The sequence below is a fragment of the Rhinolophus sinicus genome, chromosome 2, assembly GCF_057876585.1.
Source record: "Rhinolophus sinicus isolate RSI-liver-muscle chromosome 2, RSI-T2T, whole genome shotgun sequence".
Lineage (NCBI taxonomy): Eukaryota > Metazoa > Chordata > Mammalia > Chiroptera > Rhinolophidae > Rhinolophus > Rhinolophus sinicus.
The window spans coordinates 56595114-56619399 of NC_142502.1; the positions used below are offsets into that span (position 1 = coordinate 56595114).

Consider the following 24286-nt stretch of genomic DNA (forward strand, 5'->3'; position numbering starts at 1 on the left):
ACTTCATTTAAATTAAGGAAGAGAACTTGACCATCTCTGGAAGTTGAGAAAAACAAGAACATACACTAACAAATAAGACTCTTTCCATATAGTGTGAACTTCATGATGTGGTGCACAAGTCAAGGAAATAAGCAAGGTGTGTTCTATGCAGATGGCTCTGCCCTTACAAGCTGCCTGCCTGTAGGCAAGTCACTTAACCGCTCAGAGACTTATTTTTCTATTTATAAATAAGGAACACGGTTTGAATTTTCTACTTTACATGCTCGCCGTAAAGCTTCAAAATGTGTATACAGTCATTCATGTTTTTCGGAAGACTAGAGTGAGGTTATGGGTTTTGAGGAACAGTATCACAGAAGTGAGGTGTCCTCACCACATTATACCAGGGTACATGGGGTTAGCATGTCTTGTCTTGGAGATGTGAACGCTGGTCACTCTATGAAGGTAGTGTCTGCCAGGGTTCCCCTCACTTCTAAAATCTCCGAGTCATGAAGTCTAGGGGACAGGAATTAAGTTTCACCCCCTGGGAGGTAGGTAAGATATCTACATATATCATTTGAAAATTTTCTGTAAGGAAGATTTTCCCCTTGTATGTCGTTTATCTATGCATTCATTTATTTCTATCAGCGTATTCATTGATATTTATTTTATGCATTTGGTAATAATGTAATATGATCAGTATTTTGTTGCTCAAAGCATTTCCACTTTGGCCATCTTGAACTCTTTCGGGTTGGCTCCTGGGTCCTTTTGGCATGACCCAATAATTTTTTTTGGTCACTATTTCATTTTCTGGTACAAGATGCTTCAGGCTCATCTTGTATTTTTCCTGCCCTAAATCTAGAATTAGCTATTTTTCCTGAGGGCTCTAGTTCCTTTTAAATTGGAGAATATTTAGAAAATAAATCTGGACATGAGGTTTGCTCCTTGTTGCTGTAGTGTTACTACTTCTACGACCTTTCAGAAGGTAGAGCTAGTAAATGTTATGTATGTATACACATGTGTGCACATATATCTATCTTTATTTTGTATCTGTCTGTTTATATACTAAAATAAAAATGAGTTCATGTTGATGTCTTCATTTCTAATCTAGCACTACAAGGTTAATTTTAGTTATTTCCTTTTGCTTATGTGTAACTTATTTTTCTGACAATGAGAGACCTAACTTCTATTATCAACAATTTATTTACTTATGTGTTTCACTCTAGTATATATGTAAAATAATTCGTTGTCATTAACCTGTACTCCTCTGAGAAAAATTATCAAATAAAATATAAAGTCTATGTACAGTTGCTTTTTTCATTAACATTATTCTTTTTACTCTTTTTCCTGTCAAAATACTGTTTCTCAATGTCACTTAAGCTAGATACTTTCCCTCCATGGCTTTCATGAGTTTAAATCTTCCATTTGCAATTTGGTTAGATTCATTTGTCATAATCTCTAGCTCATCTGGGGATATTCCAACACCTTATTTATTTTCTTATTTTAATTTGCATACTATATAGCTCACTCTTTGTGTTGTACAGTTCTATGTGTTTTGATGAGCACACAGTCATTTGTTCAGCACCACAGTCCTATAAAGAGTTGTTCCATCACCCTCCAAATTCCTCATGCTATCACTTTGTAGTCAACTCTCCTATATCTCTAACTTCTGGCAACCACTGGTCTGTTTCCTGTCTCTATGTTTTGCTTTTTTCTAAAATGTCTTACATATGGAATCACACACTATTTAGTCATTTGGGTATGCTTCTTTCATTTAGCAAAATGCATTTAAGATTCATCCATGATATTGCATGAATCAATAACTGTTTCCTTTTTATAGTTGAGTAGTATTCCATTGTATAAATATGCTACAGTTTGCTCACCAGTTGAAAAACATTTAGGCAATTATAAGTAAAATGCTACAAATATTCACATATAGGTTTTGTGTAAACATAAATTTTAGATTCACTTGTGTAAATACCTAAGAGTGGGATTGTGGGATCATATGGTTAAGTGTATGTTAATTTTATAAGAAACTGACATACAATTTTCCAAAATGGCAGTATCATTTTTCGTTTCCATCATCAATGAATGAGAATCCCTGTCACTCTGCATGCTCATCAGCATTTGGTATTGTCAGGTTTTTTTTAAAAAAAAATTCATTTTAATAGGTGTCTAATGGTACCTCCTTGAATTTTAATTTTTCATCTCTTAATAACGAATAGTGTTAAAAATCTTCCCATACACTTATTGGCCATCCACACATTGTTTTTCTTTTTTTATTTTGTGAAGTTCACATCTTTAACCCTTTTTTAAACTGGGATATTTGTTTACTTATTATTACATTTTAACAGTTCTTAATATATTCTGGATATAAATCCTTTATCAGATATGTGACCTACAAGTCTGAAGCTTACATTTTCATACTTTTAACAATGTCTTTCACAGAACCATTTTTGAAAAAAATATTTTTTTATATTTTTCTTTTGACACATTCATTGTAATGGAAAGGGGTGTGATCTGTTAATTCCTTTAGTGTACAACAGAGCATGTACACTAAACCAAACTTAAAAATACCAACAAAAATTCAATGTGTGTCACAGCTTGGAGATTTAGACCTTGTATATTTTATCCATAATTTCTCATAAACATGCAGTGCTATAAAACTGCATTTTAGTCAGAGGTGTAGGATTTGACATTTTTTTCTTATTGAAATTTTAAAGTTATTTGCTCAGTTGGTGTGCTCTGATATCAGCCTGTAAAAGTCATTAGGTAGCATATTTACCACCTTAGACCAACAGTCCCCTGAAAAAGAGTTGTCCAATATAGAAGCTCCTAGCCACATGCGACTGTAGAGAACTTGAAATGTGTCTAGTTTAAATTAAATGACATTTAATTAATTAAAATTTAAAAGCTGATACTCAGTTTAGTTATTGGAAAACTTTTAAGTATATGCGGAAAAACTTGCCTTTATGAATCTATTCTTTTAAAGTGTAAGTTTTATGAAATATAAGTACAGATCAAGTATGTCCAATAGAAACTTAGTATCCAAATTGAGATGTGCTGTAAGTATACACTGGATTTCAGTTACTTAGTATGAAAACAAAAGAATATAAAATGTGTCATTAATTTTTTTTACACTGATCACATGTTAAAATGACTGTATTTTGTTTGTATATGGTAAATAAAATTTATCATTAAAGCCCATTTAATGATAAGCCCCATTAAACGATAAAACCCATTAAAACCCACTGCTCTGCAACCACATGTTGTGTATTAAATTACGTTTTGTGTCAAAAGCCATTCAGTGTTCTGAAATGGCATGCTAATGACCTATCCATCACCACTTGCATCCTCCACAGCATAATCAGGAACAACTCATTCTCCTGCCTTTGTGGAGAAGGATCAAGGTTCACTAAGCTTCAATTCCCCATGAGAGATTTTAAACTCACAGAATCCAGGAAGAAAAGGGCTGAGAGAATAAGGCTTGAAAAAGGAAGAGTAAGGCTTGAGATGGGTATTGTAAGTATGGCAGGATCAGGTGCTGCTAAGGAACAGCGTCTTCTGATGCCCTAAATGTGTCATAAATTTTGGGAATAATGCTGAATAAGGAAGGGCTCCAGTCATGGCTTACTTCTGAGGGAAAAAGGGATTGGGCTGCTTCCTTTCCTTCCCACAGCTATGAGTTAGTACTTAGTGTTCAGTACTTTTTAACTCAAAAACAAAGCATAGTATCTATCGCAGCCTTTCACTTCTCTCCTTATTTTTAAACAATGTGAAATTAATAGTAAAAGATTCCATTACTGAGCAGAGAACACTTTTCTTCTTTTTATTAGCTTATTAAATAAATTATATATACACACACATGCACACACACACGAGTATATGCACACCCACACATGTATGCACACACACACGTACACACACATACATATGTATGAATAATTTAGTGCTATAGGTATTATCTTGCCAAAACAACAAAAAATTCTTCAAAAAAGATAACTACTATAGAAAAAAAGTCAACCTGTCCTTAAATGTATACTATACATTTATATATTTAAAAGGCATTTCAAGAACTTTTAATACTTTAGCATAAAATTTTGCATGTCCAATATTTGAATTTTTTTCTAGAAAACTAAAAGTAGTATAAAATCTTAAGGATATTAAATATAATATTTATAAAAAACATAACAGCATGGGTATATTATTCCACCATGATGACAACTATATTTAGATTTGACTTTGATACAATATTAAATATAAATTTGCAGAACATCTCTTCATAACATAACCTTCTAAAACTATCCTATATTTTGGATGAGTTTTTAGTTTATAATTGTCTGAAACAATCTAAGTTGTAAGTTCTAATGGAACACATTTCTCTCACAAGCAAGTTAGCTCGGGAAAGTAAATGTATACTTACAATATAGAGAACATATCATGTGAAGCACATAGACAGTTGTTAAGCTATTCCACTGTATTATAAAATTCTTGGATTATTGCATTCTAAACCTGTTGGGAAAGAGAGAAAAAAATTATGTTAGCTAAATGTGCTGGGTGTATTATATAGGTTGCAAAATAACCAAAAGAAAGCTAAAAGAAATCACACATCTTACAAACACAGATTTTTCTATATGTATTATTGTGTCCTTTGTATATGTTAATTTATAATTAATTTGAATTTTTAGGAAAATGTTATTGAACCACTTAAGCCATTTGAATATACAATAAAATACAAATTATTTTAAAAATTGAATGTCGTAATTGACACTGTAAAGAAATGACTATAAGTTATCTTGTCTCTAGTTTTTGTTTTCCACTTACAGAATAAATTGAGTCCCTGGCACAAAAAAAACAAAATATAAAACAAAAAGTTACTAATCATCAGGATGTTTACAATGATCTGAATTAAGAAAATAAAGACCAAATAATTAGATGATTTGTCTAAATATCTTTAATTTGCATGTAGATGTATGTCAGCTCCTGTGGTTTGATTATTTGTGCTCCCCCTCCCCCATTCATATGTTGCATCCAAAGGCCTAAGATGATGGTTTTGGGAGGTGGGGCCTTTAAGAGGTGATTAAAACATGAGGTTGGAGCCCTCATAAATGAAATTAGTATCTTTATAAAGGAGGATCCAGAGAGTTCTCTCCCATCTTCCACAACGTGAGGATAGAGTAAAAAGACTTTCTATTAACCAGGAAGCCCTAACCAAACACCAAATCTGTCAGCACAATGATCCTGGGCTTGCCAGCCTCCAGAACTATGAGAAATAAATTTCTGTTGTTTGTAAGCCACCCAGTCTGTGGTATTTGGTTATAACAGCCCAGGTGGACTAAGACTGTTACCCACATATATGATTGGGAATAAATAAACAAAATGATTGCAAACATTATTTAATCATTCATTCGGTAATGAATTAAGATTAGATTTACTATGAAGTGGGAAAATGACCCACTGCCGTTAATTACCCCAATCAATAGCAAATTATCTTTAAAGAATAATTTAAAGTAAAATTAAAGAGCAGATTTAGTTTTCTCTTTAAGATAATGCCTCCCAAAACTGTTATATAGATATATTCCCCATCAAAACAAAAATGTCTTTTTGCTGTAGAACATACGCAATAAGTTTCTCATATTTAGTGGTTACTGAAAGTGGTGGTTAGGTATCCTGTACACACACACACACACACACACACACACACACACACACACACACATCTCTTTTTCCCACTTTATGTTTCCCAAACACCTAACTTCTTTTTTCTTCCTGAAGTTAAATTTTAAAGCAAAATTCAGCCTGATTTCTTTCTGGGTTTACACATCGCCCTGGCTTATGCTTAATAGGAAGATAATTTAATTTTCCCCCTAATTTAGTACTTTCTCCTCCTATTTACACTTCCATATTGTATTTAAACACATTTAAAATTAACCAATATATGGAAAATAGATGTAGCATTTTTGTCCTGTCTTTAAAATCTGATTTTACCTAATCTTTTCTCAAAGGTAAAACATAGTAGATGAATAACATGTCTATATTTCGTATCAGCTGTTGAGTGTCTTTTAGGTATGTGTGATTATCACTTAGTCATCACAACGATACTGGGAGGTTTTATTATCCCCATTTTACAGGGTTCTGATCATTCAAACAACTAGTCCAGTGAAGTTGGAAGGTATTTAGTTTGGGTCAATTCAGCCTTCACTTCAAAGTGTATATCAGAAAAGTCTGCACTTCCACAGACTTTCTTGGACACTGTTTATAAAATAATTCTGCCTAGAAATCTATTCTCAATACTATTTGTATCCCCAATTTGAAAAAAACATGAAATATTTTATATGCTAGATAATTTTCCCTATGGAAACTGTATATATCTTATGCTTAGAGTTATTAAATGAGTAAAACTACAAACACAATTATTGCTTATAACATAGGCAATGTATTGGTTATAAATCTTAACAGAAAAGATCAATATATTTTATATTATTGAAAATAGAAAAGGGGCATTTACACCTATCTCAACTGATTCCAGATTATTATGACACTTGAACATCTGTTAATTTTCTAAAAATAATATTCTAAGCATCAAATGTCATTCTTGCTCTGTTTTACCATAATCTTACTTGATGCTTTTGAAATATTCTTTGCTGGAAAGTCAGAAAAGCAAACATTTAGAATCCTAGTTAGGATGAGAGCAAATAACGACGGCCAACAAGTGACTGAGTTCTGTTTTCTATTTGGCAACTTAGATTTGTGTATGTGTGCGTGTGCGTGCGTGCGTGTGTGTGTGTGTATGTGTGTGTGTGTGTGTGTGTTTCCTAAATCATGGCTGTGATTTAATGGCTCAGCATGAAACATAAATAACACTCAAGTTATAGAGTTACTGTCATATTTTTATTATTTTTGTTGATAAAGTTTTATCTGAATATAGTTACCTCTTTCTTTTTTGTATTACGTGTAGGGAAACAATCATTCTCTTCCATTACCTACATTTGTGTCTAATCCAGTCAAATGATGATAATACCTTTTTCTCTTTTGATTTTCTATATACTCATCTTTCCCCTGGACCAGTCAAGGCATCTGCCCAACATGGGGTAGATGCACACAAGACATGCAGTTTCTGTCATCCATTTTGATAGACGGTTTAAAGCCATTCAGTTTTGAGAAAATGGGATTTCTAAATTCCTTTAGTTCCCTCTTGCATATAAAGTCCAAGCTTGGTGGATTTGTCTATTATTTAGATGTTTTGCCAAGATCTTTAGGATTTGTAACTTAAGCATAAGACATTGTGACTCACTAACTGTTTTTTACTTTGCATCATGAGGTTTATCAGAAAGCATAAATGACTAGGTTTTCATGGAATGATGAGTTGAGAAACACTGAGTCTACTGGAAGCAAAATGGCTCAGCTTCAGAGGTTTGTGAGGGTTTCAGTTTTAACTTGGTGCCTGAAGAGGGAAGTAGCAACGTATGTAACAGCAGAGACTTTGATGGGTCTGAATGCCAAGATCCAGGGAAGAATAAATTTGCAGGGCCATTAAGCAAAGGCAGAGCTGAGAAAAGAACTGACTGTGAGAGTTTTCAGCAGCAGAGCAGCCCACAACAAGACTGGGTAGTCTCCTTGAGCAGAGGCAGTCAGAGAAGGTAGGCTTCAAGAAGGAGGCCATGTTTGAGCTGAAGATAAGGACTATACATTGCAAGGAGACTGGGCACTGGGTGTAAAAGCCTTAGAGGAACAAGCATATTCAAGGAGGAGAAAACCCTACAGATTGCATCTTGACCGAGGGCACGGTGGTGGTAGTGGGGTGGGAAGTGAGGTAGACAGGCAGGAACTGGGCCAGGTCATATTGGGCTTCATAGGCCATTGTAAGGAGTTTAGACTTTATTCATGATACATGGAAATAGGAGGGTTTTGTCTGGGTAACTGATTCAAATTTTAAAGGATCACGTCAATTGTTCTATGCATAGACGAGAGACAAGCCTGGAAGCAGCAGCGGATCTGAAGGTTACTGCAGTAGTTGAGCTGAGCTATGACAGGGGTGTAAGTTTGGTGGCAGTGACAATGGAGAGAAAATGTTTGGATTTGTAATATATTTGAATAAAGTATAAAATCCTATTCATTAATTTCACCAACAAATGCATTCTGAGCCATCATTACAGGGTAGGTTATTTTTTCTTTAGTAAAGGGTCAATTTGAAATATAAAAATTACATAACTATTTATGTAGAATACTTTAGCTGATTTGGGTAAAATTCACAAAAGGGGAAAATACAGAGACATAGTTATTTTATCTAATTGTTTTTAATTATTGCTGGAACAATTGAATAAAGATAATATAAATGGTTAAAAAAACACTATTTGATATTTATAAATGAAAGGAAAAGGAAATAGACACATGGCGCATTACTTATAAAGAAGGAACTTTATAGGACTCTGAACGATACTAGTAGAAACATCTCTGATATATTAAAAACTGAATTCCATTAGCAAGAGCAAGTTTCTTAATTCAATTTACCAGATGTGATTAAAGGACACTGGATTTTGAACAAATAAAGACAATTGCTTTACGCAGTTTATAGTAATAAATGAGATTTGCTTCCAGAAGAAGTCATCGAGCTAATTCCTGTGGCTGTACTTTAAACAGAATTTATGACTTCAGAATTACTATAGTGGGTCCTTAAGCCTTCTTTATCAACATACATTTTCCTAAATGTGTTCTATATAACAGGTTCTAGGTGCTGTGGCTGAAAGGGGGACTAAAATACCCTCCTGCCCTTGAAGTGTTCATAGTCCAGAAGAGGAAGACAAGAAAGAGAAATGAAGAGATTTGTACAAAATGTCTGGCTAGGGGCACAAATATAGCAGCATTCAATTTTGCGGGGCTGAAACTTAATAGAAAATAGGTTGTGTAAGGAGAATGTTGAATGACGACTAGGCAGTGCAGTATGAGCAAAGATAAGGAGGACAGAGATAAAACAGTTTGGGACTAAAAAGTAATCTGGCTTTACTGGAGCAGAGTTGTGCAGTGTGATGAAGCAAGTGCAGGAAGCAGAAGAGGTTAGCAGGGGCTGGTCAGTGGAGGGCCCTCGGGTCATGCAAAGAGCTTCAACATCATTAACACGCATAATAAAACCACCTAAGAATGAAGGAGTGCTCACTGTATTCTAGCCAGGATATCAAGGTTGTATATGCACATTCTCATTCAATCCTATCATTAAGCCTATGAGATATTATTTCAGTTGTAGACAAAAAGAATATGAAGCACTGACAGCTGAAGCAATTTGTCCAAGGCCATGCAGCTTGTAAATGGTGCAGCTAAAGTAGAACCCAGACAGACTGATTCCTGAGCTCCCGCGCTTGGCCCCACAGGTCTGCCTCGTGCAATCGACATGGGATGATTTTGCCGTAAGGGATTCCTTTTGCATAATGCAGATGAAAAAGGAGTAGTATTTTTCTCACAGCACAAAATGCTAATTTGCTCTTTATATCAGGTAAGAATAAGAATAAGTACCCTGAACCTAAAAACACAAAGCCAAGTGAGGAACAAAGGGGACAGGAAGAGGAAACAATGTTTCTTGAGTGTTTTGCTATGGGGCAGATTCTGGACTGGATGGTTTAATGGCCATCTTCCTTGGTCCATATCTCTGCAGAAGCTGGAATACAAGAGTGGCTATGGGGAAAGGGTGCAATCCGTGCTTGCTTCAAAGGCTCCTTGGTTATTTTCATCGTCTGGATTATTTCATGGATTGGGCTTTCCTCCTCTTTTCTTTCTCCTTATGCGGCTGGCTTGGTTGATCTGTCCTGACCCTATTCTTACGGGCATATGATACAGATCCCTGTGAACTGCAAAGAACAAGGTTGGGGCTGGTGAAGAGCGCTAGTTCTGACTGACGTATTAGGTTGGTGCAAAAGCAGTTGCGGTTTTTGCAATTATTTTAACCTTTTAAACCAAAATTACTTCTGCACCAACCTAATAGACTCTTCTACTTGCTCAGTTGCTATAGGAGACAGAGGATTAGTAGCACTTAGAACCATTAACAAACGTCAATATCTTGAGGACTTTTAATATGCTTATGCTTGGGATACAGGTTATTCATTGTTATAATAGAAGATGCTTGAAATTGGTTCGTCCATAATTATACAAATATTTTATCCGTAGAAATACTTTTCCACACACACTTTTTGAGGGAGGGAGGGTTGCTTGGTTCTCTTAAAACCTCAGGGCAAACTATTGAGCTTCTCCCACCTTGGGCTTAAAGCAGTACTGGAAACCTCATTGTACATTTTTTCCTGGAGCATCCAGTTTGCTCAAAGATTTTGGGGAAATAAATTTATTCTAAAATAGGAATATGCCATAAATGAAATGCAGAACATACATATATTTTTAAACATTTATTATTTAACCAAACACGTATTGTCTCTCTACTATGAGAGGTGCTGTTTTGGTTATTGGGATTAAAACAGTTATTCCCACATATTTAAAGTTATCATATTGTGGTTAGTGAGAAAATGACATACATGTTTTAATGTGTGTGGGGAATCTTTGTCCCCAGTTTTATTGAGAAATAATTGACATATGTCATTGTCTAAGTTTAAGGAATACAGCATGATGGTTTGATTTACATGTATTATGAAATGATTACCACAATAAGTTCACCTATCATCCATCATCTCGTATATATACAACAAAAAGAAAAGAAAGAAGAAAATAAAAAGGAAATCTCCTTGTGATGAGAACACTTAGAATTTACACTCTTAACAACTTTTCTATATGCCATACAGCAGTGTTAACTATCGTCATCAGGTTGTACATTACGTTCCTAGTATTTGTTTATCTTATAACTGAAACTTTGTACTTTTGGACCACTTTTCTCCAATTACCTCTCCCAGCGCCCTCCACCTCTGGTAACCATAAATCTGATCTCTTTGCCTATGAGTTGTTTTCTGGTTTTTTTTTACATTGAAAGCATAATGCCTTCAACTTTCATCCATGTTGTTGGAAATGTAATAAGATTTCCTCATTTTTTATGGCTGAATAATATACCAATGTGTATATATACCACAACTTCTTTATCCATTCATCCACCAGTGGACACTTAGGTTGTTTCTATGCCTTGGCTATTGTAAATAATGCTGCTATGGACATGGGGATGCAGATATCTCGGTTATTTCTTTTGCAGAAAATGTGTTGTTAGTGTATAGAAATGCTGCTAATTTTTGTATGTTAATTTTGTATCCTGCAACTTTACTGAATTAGTTTTTTAGATCAAACAAGTTTTTTGGTTGCGTCTTTAGTAATTTCTTTATATGAAATCATGCCATCTATAAATAAAGACCATTTTACTTCTTTCTTTCCAATTCTGATATCTTTTTTTTTTTTTCTTGCCTCACTGCTCTATGTAGGACTTCCAGTACTATGTTGAATGGGCATAATGAGAGTGGGCACCCTTATCTTGTTCCTGACCTTAGAGCTTTCAACCTTTGAACAGTTAATATGATGTTAGCTGTGGGCATGTCATATGTGACCTTTACTATGTTCAGATATTTACTTTCTATGCCTAATTTGTTAAAAGTTTTTGTCCTAAATGGTTGTTGAATATCATCAAATGCTTTTTTCTGCATCTATTGAGATGATCATATGATTCTTTTCTTTCATTTTGTTAATGTGGTGTATCACATTGACTGCTTTGATGCATAGTTGAACCAGCCTTGCATCCCAGAGAAAAATCCTACTTGATCATGGTGAATGATTCTTTTAATGTGCTGCTGAATTCAGTTTACCAGTATTGTATTGTATCTGAATTCATCAGGGATATTGGCCTGTAGTTTTCTTTTTCAACAGAAAATATTCCTGTTTTGCTATCAGGATAATTGTAGCCTTTTAAAATGAGTTTCAGAATGTTCCCTTCTCTTTGACTCTTTTTTTGGGAGGGTGGAGTGGGGGGAAGAGTTTGAGAATGATTGGTTTTAATGCTTCTTTTAATATTCAGTAAAATTCACCAGGAAGCCATCTGGTCCTAGGCTTTCCTTCATTAGGAGATTTTAGATTACTGATTAAATCTCTTTACTAGTAAGTGGTTTATTCAGATTTTCTATTTGTATGAGGACTCTTTTTATGGAATTCCATTTGAGTATTTTTGCCTTCAGAAGCTGGAGAAAATACATCATGATCGTTTTGATTTCAACATGGAATTAGGAAACTGCACTAAAGAGCCAGATGGTAAATATTTTAGGCATTGCCAGACGAGAGGTAAAGTCAAGGCTGTTCTATAGATACTCATCTATTACACAATTTATGGCACAACTCTTCAATTCTGCTTTTGTAGTGTGAAAGCAGATATTGAAAAAAAAAAAAAAGTGGCTATGGCTGTGTTCCAGTAAACCCTTATTTACATAACCTAGCAGCAGATCAGATTTAGCCCATGGACCATAGTTTGCCACTTTCTGGTTTAGACAATATGAATCTTCTGTTTTTTTTCATTTCACTGAAATATGGGTCTAAAAATGGTTTGATTTTTTTCTATCTTTAAATTAAATCAATAAAATTTAAGCACTCCATCTCCTCATTTCTCTAGCTTTAAGGTGGTCTTGGTACGATTAATTCAATAAACAATAAGCCCTGACTTGTGATATGACAGGCCTGGGAGGGACAGGCCAGCAGTAGCTAGGGGCCATGTGAGAAATAGGATGAGATTGGGCTGAGCTCCAGGGGCTGTTCCCAAGAAGCAAGTGCACTTCTTGCTTGTTCAGATGATGTTTTGATTTCTGATCCTACTTATTAAATCCTCCCTGGAAGAAGAATCCAAAAATGGAAGATAGAAAGTAAAGTCAAGATAAAGATTGTGTGATACTTATATCCATCCTCAGGCATACTCATCCAGAGGGAGATGCCTGATTGGGACCAAAATGGGAGACAGGCCAGGGATAGATGGTTGGTGACACTGTTTCTTTTCCTTTTTCTCTATGACAATAACGACTAAAAAATTGGACACTTGCCTTGTTAAGCACCTGTTTTAAGAGTGTTCCATGAGACTGAGCCAGGTAGACACAATAAGGGAGGGTTTTTGATAAGCTATTGCTGTCCTTCAAACAACGCCCTCCCTGTCCTATTCTTCTGACAAAATTAAAGAGAGCACTGAGAAGACAGAAGGAAGGGAGGGAAGGAGATAAGGAGAAAGGGAGACAAGGAGATGGGTAGAGGAGAGAGGGAGGAAGCAACGGGAAGTCTGTGACTATTACTCTTGGGCTGGAAGCATGTTCATGCTGCCTACTATCTATCTTTGGCCAGACTCTCAGAACTCTGAGGGCATTAAGAAGTGGATCAGCCTTTCTCTCTTCTTCTGCCCCTTGGATGACTTCCTCTGGGAAGAATTTGACAGTCACTGAACAGTTTCTCCCAGTGTACTGCAGAGGCTAGAGATCACCAGTTTTGAAAAGGTTAAGATCCACTGGACTACCCTCTTTAATATTGGGTTCTCAAACATTAACAAGCATAAGACTCATCTGGATAGCTTATTAAAAGCAGTTTCATGAACTGTATTTCCAAGGGATGCAGACGAATAGGTGTGGGGCAGGGTCCATAATTTACATATATGACAAGGCCCTTTGTCTCCCAGTGGAATTTATTGCATATGCTTGGGGACAATAGTGTGACATATCACAGCTAGTTAAGTTCCAGAATGTTCAAAACAGTTGAAGAAAAGGGACTATTAAATCTCATGATTATTTAAATAACTATTAATTTTTTTGTCAATTAGTTGCATGAAAAATAAATGTCTTGCTATAAATTTTAATTATAAAACTTAAGCTGTAGCTTTGTAATTCAGACCAAAGTCTCTTGGGAAATCAATAATCAAAATAATGAAATTTAGCATAGTAATTTTTTTTTTTTATAATCAACAAAGAAGAAATGCTAATCAAAAATGTAAATGGATATTTTATACTATGGCAACTTAATTTTGAGTCATGTATTTCTTCTTTTCTAAAATTACATTTAAACTCATGAAAGATTTTTAAAAATCAAAATTTCTTATTAAATTCACATCCTCAAATAATGTTCAGCTGAAATTGTTGCATTAAATATAATGGTTTGCATTGTGTATTGATAGCGTGTGTTTTACGAATAAACCAAGTTAATTTTAAAACATGAAATGCATTATATCGTTCAGAATCTAGGGCGATATTACAAAAAGCTTTACTCTGACTCATTGCATACAAGGAAAAGCATTTTGTTTTAAAATACATTCATCCCCTTTTGAATCATTTTAAAACTTGAACTTCAGGATTTTAAGGGCCTAAATAAAGGTAGTATATTCTTCTGTCCTTACCCCACTTACAAGGGAGTGCTCCACGATTGTGAATAGATATTTACTTTACTAAGAAAGCACAGAAGAACCTAGATGACCTGATTTACACTTTGCAAAACTCTCTTACTTTGGGCCTATCCTTTCTTCTCATTCACACTTAGGAAGTATTTTGGAAGAAAGGAAATCCATGCTTACCCAAACCATTTACATTGTATAGTTTTCTGTTGTCAAAGGTTTGCATGAATGTCCTTCATATTTTCCACGTACGGATTCTGTATGGGAGATATGCAGCGCTAACTCCACATTAACGTGGGAAAATTAAAATGAAATATAAAGCCATTATTCCTAAGTTTTCTGTGTTAACTACATCCTCCTCATTTTACAGCTGATCTGATCCACTCTGGTGAAGGGGTAGAGAGGTGGGCCCTCAGACTTGGGTTTGCTAAAAGTGAGGAGCTGGAAGCTCTGAAAAGCAAGCAGGGACCAAGAATGCTCTGATCCCAACCACTCTCTTCATTATTATACATTTGTGTTACAAAGTCCTTTAAAAATACAAATGAACCCTAAAACTAGATTAACTTTGATATGAATTGATTTAATCAGATGGATCTGGTAGTCCTTCTAAACACCCCACTGAGTTTATCATCCCCACCCCCCATAGGAGACTGACTTGGGTTCCCAAAAAGAATTGGTGAAGTTTTAACCCCCAGTGTCTGTGAATGAGACCTTCTTTGGAAATAAAGTCTTTGCAGATGTAATGAAATTAAGATGAGGTCACACTAGACTAAGATGGGCCCGAAATCCAGTGACTGCTGTTTTTAAAACAGAGAAAAATTTGGAGACATAGAGACACACAAGGAAGAAGGTGATGTGAGGCCAGATACAGAAACTTGGAGTTCTGCTGGCACAAAGCAAGGAACATCAAGGATTGCTGGCAACCAGCAGAAGCTCGAAAGGCAGGAAAGGATTCTTCCTGGAGCCTTGGGAGGAAGTCTGGCTCTGCCAATAATTCGCTTTTGGATTTTTAACCTCCAGAATTTTGACAGAAAAAAATTCTGTTGTTTTAAGCAACCCAGCTTGTAGTATTTGTTACGGCAGCCCTAGGAAATTAACACGTCCTCAAAGGTTTAATTTGGATTTGGGTAAGGATAGTTAGGGTAATGGTGGAGTGCTATAGTGATGAGTTCTTGAATAACAAGAAGGCATAAAAATTCTATTCACAATATATATTGGTCCTGACTCAATGTAAAATCTTATTTATTGTTTGTTTCTTTATTATAATGTGCATGATAACATTTCTATGTTCACTGGGCTCTTTCCTTAGCCCCCGTTCAAGTGTTTAAGCCATTCTTTGTTTACTACTTCAGCTAATGTTGCAGGACTGAAAGCCTATGTGTTTCCTCCTCCTGACTGTTATTTTCCAGAAACCAAGGCCTTAGGGGAGTAAGAGGGAATCTAGATCCTGACTACCACTCTCTTAACCTTGTTCCTTTTGCTCTGGTCACTCCAGCCTTTCGTCTGTTCCTCAAAGTGCTTTCCTATCTCAGTATGTAATGTCTATTGACTTTCATGGCATGTCACTTATGCTACTGTAGGTGAATGTGTGGGAGGGATTTGAGCTTAAACTATTATCTCTGGTGTAATGTGAAGATGTTTTCCTTTCAAATTCCATATACTGAGGGAATACACAGTTAATTATATGATATTTGATGTGATATGAAACCTAACTACATCTATCGTTTAAGATTTAACAGTTTTGGACTTCAAATTCAGTGAGTCATATGGAATTATAAGCCAAGTTATAAATTTAAGGCTGCTAACACACAAATCTAAGTTAAACATGGCTGTATTATAGCAAAGTGTGTCTCAAAAGCAGACTTATGGCCCATCTAGGGAAGGTTTGAAAGAAAAAAAAAATTACAACGCTTCTTAAAGTGAAGCACCTGACCACAAAGATTTTATTGGTTAAAAATAACCTAAAGCAATACTAGGTCTTAAAATTTGCATTAAAGAAAAAAGAAGGAAGCATCAGGAAATTATTCCAGCAAGAAGTACAACATCGTATCAGTATATTCTGTTTAATGGATGGTTATGACCTAATAGTTATGTTTTTTAAAAACACCTTTAAAAAGGTGAATTTAGTGGATTTTTTAAAACTTTTATTTATTTTAAGTGTGTTTTTCTAAGACCCATCAGCTCCAAGTCAAGTAGTTGTTTCCATCTAGTTGTGGAGGGCGCAGCTCACAGTGGCCCATGTTGGGAATCAAACTGGTAACCTTGTTGTTAAGAGCACTGTGCTCTAACCAACTGAGCTAACCAGCTGCCCCTAGTGCATTATTGTATGTAAAATTTCTGATATGTAGTTCTGACTTTGTCATTCTAATGAATATGGTTATGATATATGTCATCCTTTGAAAATACACCGATCATTAGCATACATCATTTTCAAAAAATAAACAATGATCCTGGCGAGAACATCATTACCTACTTATAAATAAAGATGTAATATTAGAAAGCTTTTATCTGCATATAATTGGCATAATATGTCATGGAAGTTTCATTGTATTTTACTAAAATACTTACAAATTATCTTTTGAGGTTTTACATACACATTCACACACAATATAAAATGCACTGAAATAACTATTAATTACTCAAATATATCTTGATATACTTGCTTTTTATTCATCATAGGTTAAAAAGATAAGAGTTCCTGGTGACATTGACCAGGTAGAAAAGGAGAATGTCTAAGGATAAAGACTGTTCCTCTTCTCCCCAAGTCAAGGAGAGAAATTGTGACCTTAATGGAATGATTGGACATGTAATAAAATGTACATTTTTATGTTTTAAAATCTTTTTCCTTTATTTTGTTTTCCTTTCAGAATTATTCTTGAAGATTTTTCATAAAACAAGACACGCATATATGTGTAGGAACTAGAAAGATTCAGTTATATATTTATAAATTAATTTACTTATATACATTAATAAATTTATAATTTTTCAGAATTATGAACACAGGGTAAACACTGAATTGGTAATTAGATTATTAGATATAAAGTATTTAGTTATGTTAAGCAGTCACATTTGGTTACAATTATCAGCAATAGTGCTGAGTAGACACGCCAGTAGCCATCTCCTTTTACTTCCACTTCCATCCAAACACCAAATCCTAATTCTACCTTTCAGTAAATCTTTCCTCTCCTTTAAATCCCACTTCCACTGCCACAACCAAGAGCCTCTTCATTTACACTAGGGCAATTACAGTTTTTACACCTTCAGTGTTGTCTTTGATGATAACTTTCTAAAATACAGACACTCTGGTTTAACTCAAGCCATTCCATACTTCAAAATTGTTTGGTAGTTCCTCACTCACTGCCTGGAGGCTAAAGCTCAAACAGCTTAACATGGAAAGGAAGGTCTTCAAATCTTAAACCCATCTTCATTTCTAGGCTTATCTATCCTCACTCTTCACCATACCCCAGTCACACAAAGCTGTAATCCATTTTCCAATTATTTTATATTTTTAGGTATTTCTAGAGCTCAGGCCAATATTTTTGCTTTGGCTTAGAATCTTCGCTAAAACTTGTGAAACTGTGCTAATATGCTAATGCAGAACTCAAATCTTTCCACTTTATAAACTTTCATCACTGAATCTTCTGTATTCCCACAGTATTATTTCATATTGTTATCAAAATATTTCCCTTACTTTTACCTTGTACTATAATGAGTTGTCAGTATTTTGTTTTCCCAATACATTATGATTTTTTAGAGCATTAACTATATTATTTATGTTGTATTCTTGGAGCCTAGAAAAGCATCTTAAACATAGTATCTGCCTATATATATAAATATATAATATATATGTAAATATATATTTGCATATATATTTACATGTAAATATAAACATATATGTATATATATATATATTTTCCCTAATTCAAGATAATAAGTGTTTTGCAGATGTTTTATAAGAAGGTAAGAAATGGAAAACATGCTCAACCGCTAAGTGCCCATGCTATTTAAACACTCTTCTGATTATTCTTGGGTATGTTATTTTCCATGTAAATGTAAATGAATAAGATGGTTAAAAAGAAAAACACGTTTCCCCCTTCAGTATTGGATTACAAATAATTGAATCAATTTTCAACCAACTTTAGTATTTGAAGAATGAACTAACAAAAACAGAGGATTTATTGGTATTCCATTGACCTTTCTGCTTCAGATTGCATAAAAATCTCAAGGGCTAGCTTACAGTTCAATTAATAAAGATTTTAAATAAGGTAGAAGGTCATTTTGTTCTCATTGAGTTTTTCAGTCTTTAGTAGATACTAATTACCCAAACTGTGTGCAGAAACACTGGATATTTCATCTGTGAGTATCTCTTTGTATGAATTGGCTTTGGAAAAAAATGGATCTGTATCTGGCCATCAAAAGGCAGGCATAAAAATGTGTAAACGATCTTTTTAAAATGCAGCCTGTAAAAAACACTCTATCATTCTCTTTGGCAGTTTAAACATAAAAAATAATTTACTGTAAGAAGCATACATTCTTAAATGACTGACAAACAGTATAGGGAAAATACCAACTAATTCTCTACAGCTAGAGTTAAAAGATAAATCTTTAGATTAATCTTAGAGTTAAAACATAAATCTTTATGTTGTAAGAAACTTCTTTCCCTTTCCATTTCCTGCAGGGTAAGTTCCAAATTCTGTGATATGGCCATACATAGCCTTTCAAACTCTAACCACATCCTACTTTACCAATCACACCTTCCATTATCCGCCCAGCCTATGTCTTCCCTAAAATCTGAGTCAATCCTCATTTCACAATTATCCCGTGTATTTTGAATTTCTATCCTTTGTACAAATTATTATTCCTCTTTCCACCTATTCTTGACCTACAACATCCTGTAAGGCCCAGCTCAAATACTGTTTCTACTGTAAAGCCCAGCTTGGTCCCTGGTATGTAGTTCTATCACAGCATGTATCACAAGAAACTTAATTTTCTAATGCCCTCACTGCACCAGAAGATGTTTTTTCCAGGGCCAGAACTATATTCTATTAATTATTGTTCATTTGTTTCTTAATTATTATGGTACAGGTTAGCTAGCATGTTGTTAGGCAGACAGGAAGGTCCCTGGTGGGATAAACAAAAGGTAGCCATATCCTTAAACTCCAGGTTCTGAAATGGCTCCTTCACTCCAGGAAAAAGATATAAGAATATACCTTCAGGTTAATACATTATCTCATAAATCCTTTTTTGCCGGACAAATGGAGCAGATCTGACAGATAGGAATGGATTATTTTGCTAATCCCTTTAGCATTGGGCAACAGAACAAACCTGAGAGACAAATTCCTTTAGAAGGTGCCCCAAATGGGCCAGGGAAAAGCTTTTGCCTCAGTCAGGGGGCATCCCATTTGAGAACCCCCTCCCACTTGGGAGCTGTATTTCTTTGCTTTTTAATAAACCATCCTCTTTCACAACTCCTCGCCTCAACTTGGTCCGTGCCTCCATTCTTCGGTTTCATGAGACATGATCCCTAAAATATCTCCTACATCAATTATATTTCCCTTTCCTTATATGGTCATTATGAACAATAGGGAGACAAAAAGTTTAATGAATTGAAAATAAAGGAGGTATAAAATAAAGTAACTTTATTCTCCATATACAGGAATAAATGTATTAGTATCAGGCAAAGAACAGAAAGTTCAATGTAAATTTTATGTACCAGAGTGCATAAATATTCAGGAATATTGTGATTTTTGTATTTTATAGTTTTCATATGATTTTGAAGGAGGTACTCCAAGTATTAAGTCTATAAATGGAAGCATTGGCAACAGTGAAGTGTTAATGAGATACTGTTTCTGACATTTTAATAAAAAACACAAAGGGTGGAATATAAAAGGAAGAAAACAGAAATAACTGCAATAGCATGTACAGTTTTAGCTTCAAAAGGGTGAAATTATCTTTCTGTAATAACACCAAGTCACACATTCCATATGTGCATGAATTTAAAATACTAAGAATGTTTTAAGTGAGGCACAAAGAGATGAACTGGCTTGTCTATTCCCTCAAATTGTTGTTTTTTTCAGTGATTTGCATCCTAAAATAAGTCCAGAGAAAACAGCAAACTTATACTCCACATCTTAAGGTAACAAATGAGAATCTCACTATTATTTACTCATCAGTTTGAAAAATATTTATTGAATAACTGCTACACACAAGGTTCTGAGAATGTTGAGGTACAGGAACCACAGACTCATTCTCCAAGGCCATCACAATACTTAGGCGGCAAATACAAACAGAAATTTGATATATTGGGGTAAGGACTATGACAGAGACTTGCACAAAATTTCATGGGAACACCAAGGAGCTTATGTACAACTGAGTCTCAGGGAAAGGTTTCGCAGATGATGTGATTTGTCATCTGAGTCACTTGGGTTTCAAAAAAGCATTTAAAATAATTCCTGAGATATCTGTGGTTAAGATTAATATAGACGAGTAGGCTTCCCGAGTAGTTTGCTGAAACTTTAGCTGATAAACCTTTCCTACTAAACAATACTGGTTAGTTAATGGATCAATGTCAAACTGCAAGTAGACCTTTCTTTATATAATTTTCAATCAATTATTTGATAACATGATATTGTTTAGGATGTATTTAATAAATTCGGAGAAATTCAAAATGGGGAGCTCAAGCTACTATGTTGTGTAAATTGTAATGAATTTCACAGACTAGAACGGTAGCTTGAAATTGACAATGGAATTAAATAGTAATAATATAGAGTTAAGTTTAAAAGTTTGCTGAGGAAGTAGAGAAATGGAAGAACTTAGCTTAATTGTCTTTCAGGTGAAAAAGACCTAGTTTTAGGTAAATGAAAAAGCACTATGGATCATGGGTGATAACCAAGTTGTCTGGAACTTTGAACTCTAAGAATTATATATTAGCATGGTTATGGTAATAAATGGTAAGATTCTGGATAGGTTGAAGGCAGAGCAATCTAGATTTGATGGATGGACGGGTGGTCTGAGAGATAGATGGGAGTCAAGGATGCCTCCAAGAATTTTGGCCTTAGGAAGTGGATGCAGGTGTCATTTACTGAGTTCACCTTGGCTTAAGGGTGATTAGATTTTCCATTTTATGTATAATAAATTTGATATGTATACTAGACTTCCATGTGCAGACATTGTGTAGGTAGTTGAATATGTGATTCACAAATTCTTGGCAGAAGTACAGGCTAGATGCATTTTATGAGTCATTAGAGTATAGATTATAATACCAGCAAACATGTATAGCACCAGGCATTATTCTAAGCACTCTTACAAATATTAACTCATTTAATGCTCCAAAAATTCTTTGGCATAGGTAATGTTATAACCCCAGTTTTTACAGGTGAGGTACCTGAGGTGCAATAGGATAGATCATTAGCCTAAAGTTACACATGTAACAAAGTAGTTGAGCTGAGATTCTGCGTCAGACAGCCTAGCCCAAAGGTCTATGCTCCTAACTAGTGCTCGATGTAAAACTTGATAAAATCACCAATGGAATGACTACAAAATGTCATGCAGGCCAACATTTAGAGGCTTAGAGATTAGAAGAATCAGCAAAGTAGATCACAGAGGAGTTGCCTGCGTTGTACAAGAAAAAAATAGAAATGTACAGTGTTCTTGAAGGAAAGAGAAAAAAGGCTTGAATTTGAAAAGAGGGATCAACTTTGTCAAATGTTGCTGATAATTCAAGTAAAATGAGGACGGTAGCGATACCTAGATTAATGTAGCAGTTATTGGTGTACTAAAGAAAAACAACTACAACAAATGGGACAAGCCTGGCTAGGTTATGCTGAAAGAAGAAAGGAAGGAGGGGAATCAGAGTCAAGTAGGATAGACATCTCTAGAGGAATTTTCTGTAAGGTTGATCAGAAAAGTGATATGTGAGCTGGAAGGAGATGAAAGGGATAATAAATAATTGTTGTGATGTGTTGAGCCAGGTCTAAACATAGCAAACATTTATCAAAGGTGATTAATCATTAATACGGTAATCTCCCCTTAGCTGAGGGGATAAAGTCCAAGACCCCCAGAGGATGCCTGAAACTGCAAATAGTATTAAACCCTATATGTCTTTTCCTATACATACACACCTATGATAAAGCTTTATCCATTAGATACAGTCAGAGATTAATAATAACAACTAATAATAAAATAGAACAATTATAGTATACTGTAATCAAAGCGATGTGAATGTGGTCTCTCTCTCTCTCTCTCAATATATCTTATTTTACTGTCCTCACCCTTCTTGTGATGATGTGAGATGATACGATGTCTACGTGATGAGATGAAGTGAGGTATTCAGAACATTGTACAATTTAAAACAAGGATTGGTTATTTCTGGAATTTTTCCATTTAGCATTTTCAGACTATAGTTGACCACGTGTAACTGAAACTGTGAAAGATGAAATCACAGATCAGGGGGAACTACTGGATAATTTTTTTTACTTTATAACTTTTAGTGCTTATTCTGTATGTGTGTATGTGTGTGGGTGGGTGGGAGTGTACGTGTGCGTATCTGTGCGTGCACACATACCTATATATTGGTGAAGGGTTAACATAAGACATCAAACATGATTTGACTTTTGAACTGATGTATACATAAGAATTCACCACATATCACCAAAAAAGACATGGGTGTTTCAATCAAAGAGAACACCCTGAGCGGAAGCATGGGAGAGAAATGGCAGGAGCACCTTCAAAGTGTCCTCCTAAAACACAGATCTGCATGAGAAAGAAAAGAGAAAAAAGACTTTACAGCTCTGTCTTTTCTGGAACAGTTTCCCAGGATGTGTTACATAAGAAATGGATTCCCAGTTCAAGTATTTTTGGGGAAGTGCTGAGTTAAGCAATGAAAAACCTGCTTCTTTCTTAAAAATTTCTTTTCAAAGCTTTTTGAGCATATGACATGCAGCATTTCTGAAGCTTGATTGACCTTGGTGTCTTTCATAGCACAGTATAATATTTGAGAAAACACTGGTTTAGAATCGAAAGACATATCCTTCTCCACGCCCATTAACTTCACCTAGACTTTTCACTATTAGGGCTTAGGAGTCATAAGATCTGGATTTCAGTTCTGGCTCTGCCACTGAGTAACCATAGGGACATTTCTTAATTCCTCTGTCCCTTAATTTACTCATTTGTAAATGCTGAAAGGCTAATGTATATTTTCCTCTGAAGAACTATTGTTCACATTAAGATAATGTGTGTAAATAAAGCTCCTGGTACAACTGAATAGGCTCCCTCCATGGAAGCCAAAGTTGTTATTAGCCTCTGTCACGCACTGCAGCTGTGTTGGCAAGGCCCCTTGCTTACAGATGGAAAGCACTCTGAAGGCAGTGTGTTCCTTACTTACCATGTGCTTCACAGCCTGTGTTCCATGTCTTCACATCTGTGATGCTCAATAAATAGTTGTTAAATTGCAAGGATGAAAAAGGTGAACACAGCTGCCATCATGTTTTTATCTATTCCCATTAAATAGCTGCTAAAACAATACATTAAAAATTCACTCTTTGTGGATCCTTATGTACTTACTGTCTTGGAATCATTGTTACTCTTTCCTCAGGAAGAGTGATGATTACACATTCATAAATAACATGGGCATGAAGAAAGGCATATTCTAATCCTAGTTTTTGTTGCAGAGATCTTTTCTGTTATATATTATGGTTCTAGATGGTGTTGTCAAACATAGCGTCCATCCCCTCTCATCCAGAGAAAGACACCCAAATGGTATCCAACTGCATTAGTCACACGGAAAAGATAAATATAAGCATAGAATCATACACAGAAAAAAAATGTTTCAAACAGATTACAATAAAACCGAACAAATCTTGTGAAAAAAATTGACTTTACCAATTCACTCACCAATTTAAAAAATCTTTGGTAATCACCAGTAATGTGCAACAACTGTACTAGGTGCTGGTAGTGTCCACTGGTTAGCAAAGAGCTGTGATCTTTTATTTTATG

General features: G+C 35.0%; 1 protein-coding gene across 8 annotated transcripts in view; it reads right to left on the reverse strand.

Moving 5' to 3' along the window:
* Positions 1 to 24286, reverse strand: part of FUT9 (fucosyltransferase 9) — a 172421-nt gene that overhangs the window by 84846 nt on the left and 63289 nt on the right. For 7 of the 8 annotated variants that reach the window (XR_012496684.2, XM_074333314.2, XM_074333312.2 and 4 more), the window contains one exon: positions 4400 to 4488. The exons of the other annotated variant lie outside the window; for it this stretch is intronic. The gene's annotated coding sequence lies outside the window, so the exon portion shown is untranslated. The remainder of the gene's footprint in view (positions 1 to 4399; positions 4489 to 24286) is intronic. 8 annotated transcript variants of the gene reach the window in all.